Source organism: Salmo salar, chromosome 12, assembly GCF_965601325.2.
Source record: "Salmo salar chromosome 12, fSalSal1, whole genome shotgun sequence".
Classification (NCBI taxonomy): domain Eukaryota; kingdom Metazoa; phylum Chordata; class Actinopteri; order Salmoniformes; family Salmonidae; genus Salmo; species Salmo salar.
The window spans coordinates 67373437-67385200 of record NC_138302.1 but is presented as its reverse complement, the minus strand read 5'-3'; positions in this window follow the sequence as shown (position 1 = coordinate 67385200).

The window sequence follows — 11764 nt, the reverse complement described above, 5'->3', positions numbered from 1 at the left end:
TAAATATAGGGGAGAGAGAGAGAGGGAGAGAATGGAGGGATGGGAAAAGAGAGAGGTGGGAAAAAGGGGGTGTACAACAGTATGAAAGGGAATGCGTGGGTATGGCACTGTCAACATGCTATGGAGCCATGTACCTAGATGACTCTCTCTTCTTTACAATATTGGAGAGTAAACCTGGAACACCATCCCACTGGGCACAAACGTCAGTTCAACATCTAGTTTTGATTTAGATTTGGTGGCGCTGTCAACTGGCATGAATTCAATGTGGAATCGACAACAAATACCACAATTTCAGATTTAGAGTAGGAAATGCCCTTATATTTTTTTTCTCCCCCTTTTCATGGTATCCAATTGGTCGTTACAGTCTTGTCTCATCGCTGCAACTCCAGTACAGACTCGGGAGAGGCAAAGGTCGAGAGCAGTTCGACATCTGTGTCACAACCCAACCAAGCCTCACTGCTTCTTGACACAATGTCTGCACTTAACCCGGAAGCCAGCCAGCACCAATGTGTCAGAGGGAGGAGGATGTGTACAGTGTACCACTGTACACCTGGCAAACGTGTCAGCATGCACTGCACCTGGCCCGCCACAGGAGTCCCCAGTGCGCGAAGGGACAAGGACATCCCTGCCAGCCAAACCCTCTCCTAACTCGGACGACGCTGGGCCAATTGTGCACCGCCCCATGGGTCTCCCAGTCACAGCCTGCTGCAACTGAGCCTGAACTCAAACCCAGAATCTCTAGTGGCACAGCTAGCACTGCGATGCAGTGCCTAAGACCATTGCGCCACTCGGGAGGCCACTGCTTTTTGCAAATCCAATCAGTTTTCCATGTTGATTCAACATCAACAAGCATTTCGCTACACCCGCAATAACATCTGCTAAAAAAATATGTATGTGACCAATAACATTTGATTTGATTTGCTCACATAGATTTCTTGGGTTGAAATGACGTGGAAACAATGTTGATTCAACCATTTCTTTTCCCAGTGGGATACTACCAACACAAACTGTATGTGACATGTCCACCCTTGCATAAATTCCTCTGAATATGTAGGAGGAAGCAAATACAGTAGATACTGTATGATGATTTGTCAACATTACACATATTAGCACATACATTGGCAATCAACAAGTATAGCTCTTAAGTTTCTCTAAGGCACTGTATTCTCTTTGCTGTCTTCCTCTCTCCCATTTCAGGAGGGGCACAAGGTGATGGTGTTGATCTGGTGTTCAGGTGCTATTATGGATTGTGTAAATGAAGCAATTACCAAAGCTTTTATCTTGCTGCCTATTACTCTATCCTTGTACATATAAGATCCAGATTACACAGTGAGCAAAATTAAATATTTTAGACTTCCATCGGCTTCGGATGGTGCTCACTGGATAGGCCTAGAACAACACGTGTCATGGAGCTGATCGTGCATTAATTCTAACAAAAGAAAACATACCACTGATTAAAAGTCTTGATTGAAAATATGTTTATTAATCACAGTAGGCCTAATGGTTCTCCACCTTATAATGATTGTTATTTATCTGTGAAAATAGCAGAAATGTGTTCGAGTTTGTGGTTTGCCATGCCAAATCATTTGTGGGCCAAAAATGTTGTTTGTGTCTCCACGCTAGGCAGATGGTGCATTCAAGACAACTGGGAAGATGAAAAAAACTAGGTCAAATCATGACGTCGGTGATCTTCAGATCGGAGATTTAGAAACATGCCAGATGCCGTTTTCAAAACAACTAATAACTGGGAACTCGGAAATCTCAGACTTCCGGATTTAGTGCGTTCGAAGACAACTGGGAATTCAAGAAAAAACGAGCTCAGACTGGTATGTTTTTTTGAATTGTCATCCAACTCGGAATTCCATGTTGGAGCTCTTTTTTTCAGGAGTTCCCAGTCATGAATGCACTGAAGTCGGAGATTTCAGAGTTCCCAGTTGTTTTAAATGTGGCACAAAGGTGCTGTCCCACGTCATGCATGATTGAGCCTGGATCTTGAGTTGTAGATTCGTTAATTTGCTCCTGTTTGTTATTTTGTAGATGTTGTAAAGACGTTTGACACCTATTTATTCTTCACTTGCAAATAAAAGCCATCACGTTGGGGAGAAAAGCTGATATTCCTTGCCTCCTGTTGTTACATCCACAACAACGACCTACCTCACAACATGGTAGGCTACAACCTTTTTTAATTTTCTCTACACAGACTAAAAGGATGATGTGAAAATTTGATGCTGGTCTTTGTGAAAAAGCTTCATTATGTTCTTCCTTCCCCTGCTGGTTGTGTTTACCTAACCAGATGCACTGGTCCTGCCCAGCCACATCCATTCCAAACCGCTAATCTGGAAACAGTTATTATCCAATCCGGTACCAGTTTATCTGGAAACAGTAAGCATCTGCAAACAGCTGATTTGGAAACAGTGAGTAGGCCTACTGTGTCTGCTTAGAGCTGATATTGAAAAGCGGTGAGTATGCAGTACCAGCTGATCTGAAATCAATAAGAAGCTGGTACCAGGGTTTGGTAATATGTCTGCAGATTCGGATCCAGACAGTGGGTAGGCTTTTTCTTCTGATGATTCACCAGCTTGGCTTTCCTGCTTTTAATTTCCTCAGTAAATACACTGCTCAAAAAATAAAGGGAACACTTAACCTGTTGGGGGTAGGGGGCAGTATTGACACGGCTGGATAAAAAACGTACCCGATTTAATCTGGTTACTACTCCTGCCCAGTAACGAGAATATGCATATAATTATTGGCTTTGGATAGAAAACACTCCAAAGTTTCTAAAACTGTTTGAATGGTGTCTGTGAGTATAACAGAACTCAAATGGCAGGTCAAAACCTGAGAGATTCCTTTACAGGAAGTGGCCTGTCTGACCATTTATTGGCTTTCTTTGACATCTCTTTCCAAAACTTAGGATCTCTGCGGTAACGTGACACTTCCCACGGCTCCAATAGGCTCTCAGAGCCCGGGAAAAACCTGAATGTCATCATTCCAGCCCCAGGCTGAAACACATTATCGCCTTTCTGAAGTGGCTGATCAAGGGACAGTGGGCTTAGGCGCGTGCACTGGCCGCCCCCGTCTTTCTGTTTTTTCCTCTGTTTACCGAAAAGCAGATTCCCGGTCGGAATATTATCGCTTTTTTACGAGATAAATTGCATAAAAATTGATTTTAAACAGCGGTTGACATGCTTCGAAGTACGGTAATGGAATATTTCGAATTTTTTTGTCACGAATTGCGCCATGCTCGTAACCCTGATTTACCATTTCGGATAGTGTCTGGAACGCACGAACAAAACGCCGCTATTTGGATATAACGATGGATTATTTGGGACCAAAACAAAAAGCTATTTTAAAATCGGACATATCGAGTGCATAGAGGAGTTCTGTAACTATAATTCTTAAAATAATTGTTATGCTTTTTGTGAACGTTTATCGTGAGTAATTTAGTAAATTGTTAGTAAATTCCCCGGAAGTTTGCGGGGGGTATGCTAGTTCTGAACGTCACATGCTAATGTCAAAAGCTGGTTTTTGATATGAATATGAACTTGATTGAACAAAACATGCATGTGTTGTATAACATAATGTCCTAGGGTTGTCATCTGATGAAGATCATCAAAGGTTAGTGCTGCATTTAGCTGTCTTCTGGGTTTTTGTGACATTATATGCTAGCTTGAAAAATGGGTGTCTGATTATTTCTGGCTGGGTACTCTGCTGACATAATCTAATGTTTTGCTTTCGTTGTAAAGCCTTTTTGAAATCGGACAGTGTGGTTAGATTAACGAGAGTCTTGTCTTTAAAATGCTGTAAAATAGTCATATGTTTGAGAAATTGAAGTAATAGGATTTTTAAGGTATTTGAAAATCGCGCCACTGGATTACACTGGCTGTTGCGTAGGTGGGACGAATTCGTCCCGCCTAGCCCAGAGAGGTTAAACAACACAATGTAACTCCAAGTCAATCACACTTCTGTGAAATCAAACTGTCCACTTAGGAAGCAACACTGATTGACAATAAATGTCACATGCTGTTGTGCAAATGGAATAGACAACAGGTGGAAATTATAGGCAATTAGCAAGACACCCCCAATAAAGGAGTGGTTCTGCAGGTGGGGACCACAGACCACTTCTCAGTTCCTATGCTTCCTGGCTGATGTTTTGGTCACTTTTGAATGCTGGCGGTGCTTTCACTCTAGGGGTAGCATGAGACGGAGTCTACAACCCACACAAGTGGCTCAGGTAGTGCAGCTCATCCAGGATGGCACATCAATGCGAGCTGTGGCAAGAAGGTTTGCTGTGTCTGTCAGCGTAGTGTCCAGAGCATGGAGGCGCTACCAGGAGACAGGCCAGTACATCAGGAGATGTGGAGGAGGCCGTAGGAGGACAACAACCCAGCAGCAGGACCGCTACCTCCGCCTTTGTGCAAGGAGGAGCAGGAGGAGCACTGCCTGCAAAATGACCTCCAGCAGGCCAAAAATGTGCATGTGTCTGCTCAAACGGTCGGAAACAGACTCCATGAGGGTGGTATGAGGGCCCGACGTCCACAGGTGGGGGTTCTGCTTACAGCCCAACACCATGCAGGATGTTTGACATTTGCCAGAGAACACCAAGATTGGCAAATTCGCCACTGGCGCCCTGTGCTCTTCACAGATGAAAGCAGGTTCACACTGAGCACGTGACAGACGTGACAGAGTCTGGAGATGCCGTGGAGAACGTTCTGCTGCCTGCAACATCCTCCAGCATGACCGGTTTGGCGGTGGGTCAGTCATGGTGTGGGGTGGCATTTCTTCTGGGGGCCGCACAGCCCTCCATGTGCTCGCCAGAGGTAGCCTGACTGCCATTAGGTACCGAGATGTGATCCTCAGACCCCTTGTGAGACCATATGCTGGTGCGGTTGGCCCTGGGTTCCTCCTAATGCAAGACAATGCTAGACCTCATGTGGCTGGAGTGTGTCAGCAGTTCCTGCAGGAGGAAGGCATTGATGCTATGGACTGGCCCGCCCGTTCCCCAGACCTGAATCCAATTGAGCACATCTGGGACATCATGTCTCGCTCCATCCACCAACGCCACGTTGCACCACAGACTGTCCAGGAGTTGGCAGATGCTTTAGTCCAGGTCTGGGAGGAGATCCGTCAGGAGACCATCCGCTACGTCATCAGGAGCATGCTCAGGCGTTGTAGGGAGGTCATACAGGCACGTGGAGGCCACACACACTACTGAAACTCATGTTGACTTGTTTTAAGGACATTACATCAAAGTTGGATCAGCCTGTAGTGTGGTTTTCCACTTTAATTTTGAGTGTGACTCCAAATCCAGACCTCCATGGGTTGATAAATTGGATTTCCATTGATTATTTTTGTGTGATTTTGTTGTCAGCACATTCAACTATGTAAAGAAAAAAAGTATTTAATAAGATTATTTCTTTCATTCAGATCTAGGATGTGTTGTTTAAGTGTTCCCTTTATTTTTTGAGCAGTATATATATTTGAGCTGAGATTATGTAGTTGGAAACAGAGCATGAGTGTCTTTGAAGGAATTGATGTATAGCTGGGCTATGAACATAATGTCCCATTTAGGGACAGTTCGCAATTTACTGGGGGAAATGGGTGGTCCAAAATAGGGGAGGGTTGCCACTTATTTTTTTGCTTTGGGGAGGGTTGTGTGGTTTTTTATTTGGCACAGAAGAGAGTAATTTGTTTTTCACTGGTTTACTTTTTATGTTTTGCATTTTTTACTATATACAGTGCATTCAGAAAAGTATTCAGAACCCTAGACTTTTTCCACATTTTGTTATGTTACAGACTTATTCTAAAATGTAGTAATTTTTTTCCCCCCTCCTCGTTAATCTACACACAATACCATTATGACAAAGCAAAAACTTGTTTTTAGAAATTGTAGCAAAATTATAAAGAAAATATCACAAAAATATCACATTTACATAATTATTCAGTCCCCTTGTTGAAGCACCTTTGACAGTGTGTAAAGGAGTGCGTAACTGGCTGCAGGGAAGTCAAGTGCAGGAGAGCAGAAATGGGTAGCAAACGGAGCCCTTTATTGAGGCGAACAAAACATGGCACTCAGAAAACTAAACACACACGTGTTACAATAACCCGGCGCAAACCAGCCTGGAGTACACATACATTTACACATAACAATTCCACACAAAGACAGGGGGGAAACAGAGGGTTCATATGCAAGATGAGTAATGAGGGAATGCAAACCAGGTTTGCGGGAAAACAAGACAAAACAAATGGAAAATGAAAGGTGGATCGGCGATGGCTAGAAGACCGGTGACGTCAACCGCCAAACGCCGCCCCGAACAAGGAGAGGGACCGACCTTGGCGGAAGTCGTGACAGTACCCCCCCCCCCCCCCCCCTTGACGCGCGGCTCCGGCAGCGCGCCGACACCGGCCTCGGGGACGACCCGGAGGGCGAGGCGCAGGGCGATCCGGCCGGAGACAGTGGAACCCCCGCAGCATTGAAGGGTCCAACACGTCCTCCACCGGGACCCAGCACCTCTCCTCCCGTCCGTACCCCTCCCACTCCACGAGGTACTGAAGGCCCCTCGCCCGACGCCTCGAATCCAATATGGAGCGAACGGAGTACGCGGGGCCCCCTCAATGTCCAGAGGGGGCGGAGGAACCTCCTGCACCTCAGACTCCTGGAGTGGGCCAGCCACTACCGGCCTGTGGAGAGACACATGGAACGAGGGGTTAATACGGTAATCGGGGGGAAGCTGTAACCTGTAACTAACCTCGTTCAGTCTCCTCAGGACTTTAAATGGCCCCACAAACCGCGGACCCAGCTTCCGGCAGGGCAGGCGGTGGGGCAGGTTTCGGGTTGAGAGCAAGACCCGGCTCCCCGGGAGCGAACACCGGGGCCTCACTGCGGTGACGGTCTGCGCTGGTTTTCTAGCGCAGCACGGCCCGCTGGAGGTGATCATGGGCGGGGTGCCATGTCTCCTCCGCGCACCTGAACCAGTCGTCCACCGCAGGAGCCTCGGTTTGACTCTGATGCCAAGGTGCCAGAACCGGCTGGTACCCCAGTATGCACTGGAAGGGGGAGAGGTTAGTGGAGGAGTGGCGGAGCGAGTTCTGAGCCATCTCGGCCCAGGGCACGAACGCCGGGCACTCCCCCGGGCCGGTCCTGACAATAAGACCGCAGAAACCTACCCACATCCTGGTTCACTCTCTCCACCTGCCCATTACTCTCGGGGTGAAAATTCGATCAGACGCTATATCCTCAGGCACCCCATAGTGCCGGAAGACGAGCATAAACAAGGCCTCCGCAGTCTATAGGGCCGTAGGGAGACCGGGCAGAGGGAAGAGACGGCAGGACTTAGAGAAACGGTCCACAACGACCAGGATCGTGGTGTTACCCTGTGAGAGGGAGAGATCGGTAAGAAAATCAACCGACAGGTGCGACCAAGGCCGTTGTGGAACGGGTAAGGGGTGTAGCTTACCTCTGGGCAGGTGCCTAGGAGCCTTACACTGGAAGCACACCGAGCAGGAGGAAACATAAACCCTCACATCCTTAGCCAAGGTGGCCCACAAGTACTTCCCACTCAAACAGCGCACTGTCCGACCGATCCCTGGATGACCAGAGGAGGGGGAGGTGTGAGCCCAATAGATCAGCCGGTCACGGACAGCAGACGGAACGTACAGACGCCCAGCGGGACACTGGAGGGGAGCGGGCTCTGCACGTAACGCCTGCTCAATGTCCACGTCCAGCTCCCATACGACCGGCACCACCAGGCAGGAAGCCGGGAGTATGGAGGTAGGATCCATGGGCCGCTCCTCTGTGTCATACAGCCAGGACAGTGCGTCTGCCTTCACACTCTGGGAACCTGGTCTGTAAGAAAGGGTGAAAACAAAACGGGTGAAAAACATGTCCCACCTTGCCTGACGAGGATTCAGTCTCCTCGCTGCCTGGAATTACTCCAGGTTGTGCTAGTCAGTCCAGATGAGAAAAGGGTGTTTAGCCCCCTCAAGCCAATGTTTAGCCCCCTCAAGCCAAACGCTTTGACGAAAGCCAACAGCTCCCGGTCCCCCACATCATAGTTTCGCTCCGCCGGGCTGAGCTTCTTCGAGAAGAAGGCACAGGGGCGGTGCTTCGGTGGCGTGCCCAAGCGTTGAGAGAGCATAGCTCCTATCCCAGCCTTGGATGCATCCACCTCCACCGTGAACCCCAAAGAGGGATCCGGATGGGCCAGCACGGGCGCCGAGGTAAACAGAGCCCTTAAGTGACCAAAAGCCCTATCCGCCTCATCCGACCACTGCAACCGAACCAGACCCCCCTTCAGCAGTGAGGTAATGAGAGCTGCTACCTGACCAAAACCCCAGATAAACCTCAGGTAGTAATTGGCAAACCCTAGAAACCGCTGCACCTCCTTTACCGTGGTGGGAGTCGGCCAATTACGCACGGCTGAAAAGCGGTCACTCTCCATCTCCACCCCTGAGGTGGAAATGCGGTATCCTAGGAAGGAGACGGACTGCTGGAAGAACAGGCATTTCTCAGCCTTGACATACAGGTCATGCTCCAACAGTCGAACAAGAACCTTGCGCACCAAGGACACATGCTCGGCGCGTGCAGCGGAGTATATCAGAATGTCATCGATATACACCATTACACCCTGCCCATGCAAGTCCCTGAAAATCTCGTCCACAAAGGCTTGGAAGACTGATGGAGCATTCATCAACCCATACGGCATGACGAGGTACTCATAATGTCCTGAGGTGGTACTGAATGCTGTCTTCCACTCGTCTCCCTCCCGGATCTGCACCAGGTTGTAAGCGCTCCTGAGATCTAGTTTAGTTAATATCTAGACGTTCCGCTCGTGGAACACCTGCTCCAATATCCAATGATAGGCGTGGCGCGAATTACAAATTCCTCAAAAATACAAAAACTTCAATTTTTCAAACATATGACTATTTCACAGCATTTTAAAGACAAGACTCTCCTTTATCTAACCACACTGTCCGATTTCAAAAAGGCTTTACAGCGAAAGCAAAACATTAGATTATGTCAGCAGAGTACCAAGCCAGAAATAATCAGACACCCATTTTTCAAGCTAGCATATAATGTCACAAAAACCCAGAAGACAGCTAAATGCAGCACTAACCTTTGATGATCTTCATCAGATGACACACCTAGGACATTATGTTATACAATACATGCATGTTTTGTTCAATCAAGTTCATATTTATATCAAAAAACAGCTTTTTACATTAGCATGTGACGTTCAGAACTAGCATACCCCCTGCAAACTTCCGGGGAATTTGCTAACAATATACTAAATTACTCACGATAAACGTTCACAAAAAGCATAACAATTATTTTAAGAATTATAGATACAGAACTCCTCTATGCACTCGATATGTCCGATTTTAAAATAACTTTTTGGTGAAAGCACATTTTGCAATATTCTAAGTACATAGCCCAGCCATCACGGGCTAGCTATTTAGACACCCGGCAGGTTTAGCCTTCACCAAAATCAGATTTACTATTATAAATGGCTAGGGGGCAGAGTGTTTTCTATCCAAAGCTACTAATTATATGCATATTCTAGTTTCTGGGCAGGAGTAATAACCAGATTAAATCGGGTACGTTTTTTATCCGGCCGTGAAAATACTGCCCTCTATCCATAACAAGTTAATCTAACCACATTGTCCGATTTCAAAAAGGCTTTACAGTGAAAGCAAAACATTAGATTATGTTAGGAGAGTACATAGACACAAATAATCACACAGCCATTTTCAAAGCAAGCATATATGTCACATAAACCCAAAACACAGCTAAATGAATCACCAACTTTTGATGATCTTCATCAGATGACACTCCTAGGACATTATGTTATACAATACATGCATGTTTTGTTCAATCAAGTTCATATTTATATCAAAAAACAGCTTTTTACATTAGCATGTGATGTTCAGAACATGCATTCCCCCCCAAAACTTCCGGTGAATTTACTAAATTACTCACCATAAACGTTGACAAAAAGCGTAACAATTATTTTAAGAATTATAGATACAGAACTCCTTTATGCAACTGCTATGTCAGATTTTAAAATAGCTTTTTGGCGAAAGCACATTTTGCAATATTCTGAGTACATAGCTCAGCCATCACGGCTAGCTATTTTGACACCCGCCAACTTCGGGGCTCACTAAACTCAGAATTGCTATTAGAAAAATGGTATTACCTTTGCTGTTCTTCGTCAGAATGCACTCCCAGGACTGCTACTTCCACAAGAAATGTTGTTTTTGTTCCAAATAATCCATAGTTATGTCCAAATACCTTCGTTTTGTTCGTGCGTTCAGGTCACTATCCAAAGGGTAACGCGCGAGCGCATTTCGAGACCAAAAAATTCTAAATGTTCCTTTACCGTACTTAGAAGCATGTCAAACGCTGTTTAAAATCAATTTTTATGGTATTTTTCTCATAAAATAGCGATAATATTCCAACCGGACAATAGTGTATTCATTCAAAGAGAAAAAGAAAAAACAGCATGGTCGCGGGACCGCGCATCTCCAATCTCTTTGTCACTGGGCAGACCACTGACAAACTGTGCTAGTATATTCTGCCCAGAGACAGGAGACGCCTCAATCCGCTTTCTGAAGGCTTTAGAGAGCCAATGGAAGCCTTAGAAAGTGCAACGTAACCCCATGGATACTGTAGTTTTGAAAGGGACTAGAAAGAAGAACTACAATTTCTCAGAGAGGCCACTTCCTGCTTGGACTTTTCTCAGGTTTTTGCCTGCCATATGAGTTCTGTTATACTCACAGACACCATTCAAACAGTTTTAGAAACTTCAGAGTGTTTTCTATCCAAATCTACTAATAATATGCATATTCTCGTTTCTGGGAAAGAGTAGCAACCAGTTTAAATCGGGTACGTTTTTTATCCGGCCGTGAAAATACTGCCCCCTAGCCCAGACAGGTTAAACACCTACCCGAGCACTCTTGTGACCACCCCGTGAGAGCCCTCCGTTGCCAGGAAACAGTGGGGTCAGGACAGGCTAACCAGGGTTGGCCTAGCACCACGGGAAACGCAGGAGAGTCAATGAGGAAGAGACTGATTCTCTCCTTGTGACCCCCCTGCATCACCATGCCCAGGAGAGCGGTGGCCTCCCTAATTAACCCTGACCCTATTGGTCGACTGTCTACGGCGTGAACTGGGAAGGGCATAGCCACTGGAACAATGGGGATCCCTAAACTATGGGCAAATGATCTGTCTATAAAAATCCCAGCCGCTCCTGAATTGACGAGCGCCTTGTGCTGGGAATGCGGGGAAAACTCAGGAAAAGTAACATGCAATAACAGGTGTGCAACAGAGGACTCTGGGTGAGAATGCAGCCGGCTTAACTGGGGGGACGCCAGAGTGCCCTGCCTGCTGCCTCGACCCCCAGAGGAACCAACCCGACACCGACCGGCAGTGTGACCTCTGCAGCCACAGATGGTGCACGTGAAGGAACCTCCTCCGGTCTCCCTGAGCGCAGCACCTCCCAGCTCCATGGGTATCGGAGCGGTGGTGCTGGGGGATGGAACCGTCAGATCCCGATCTGGACGTCCACGGGTAGCCAGCAGGTTATCCAGCCGAATGGACAGGTCCACCAGCTGGTCATAGGTGAGGGTGGTGTCCTTACAGGCCAACTCCCAACGGACGTCCTCGCGCAAACTGCAGAGATAGTGGTCGATCAGGGCCCTGTCGTTCCATCCTGCGCTGGCGGCCAGGGTCCAAAAGTCCATCGTGTTGGGTCCAGTAGTCCAGCGC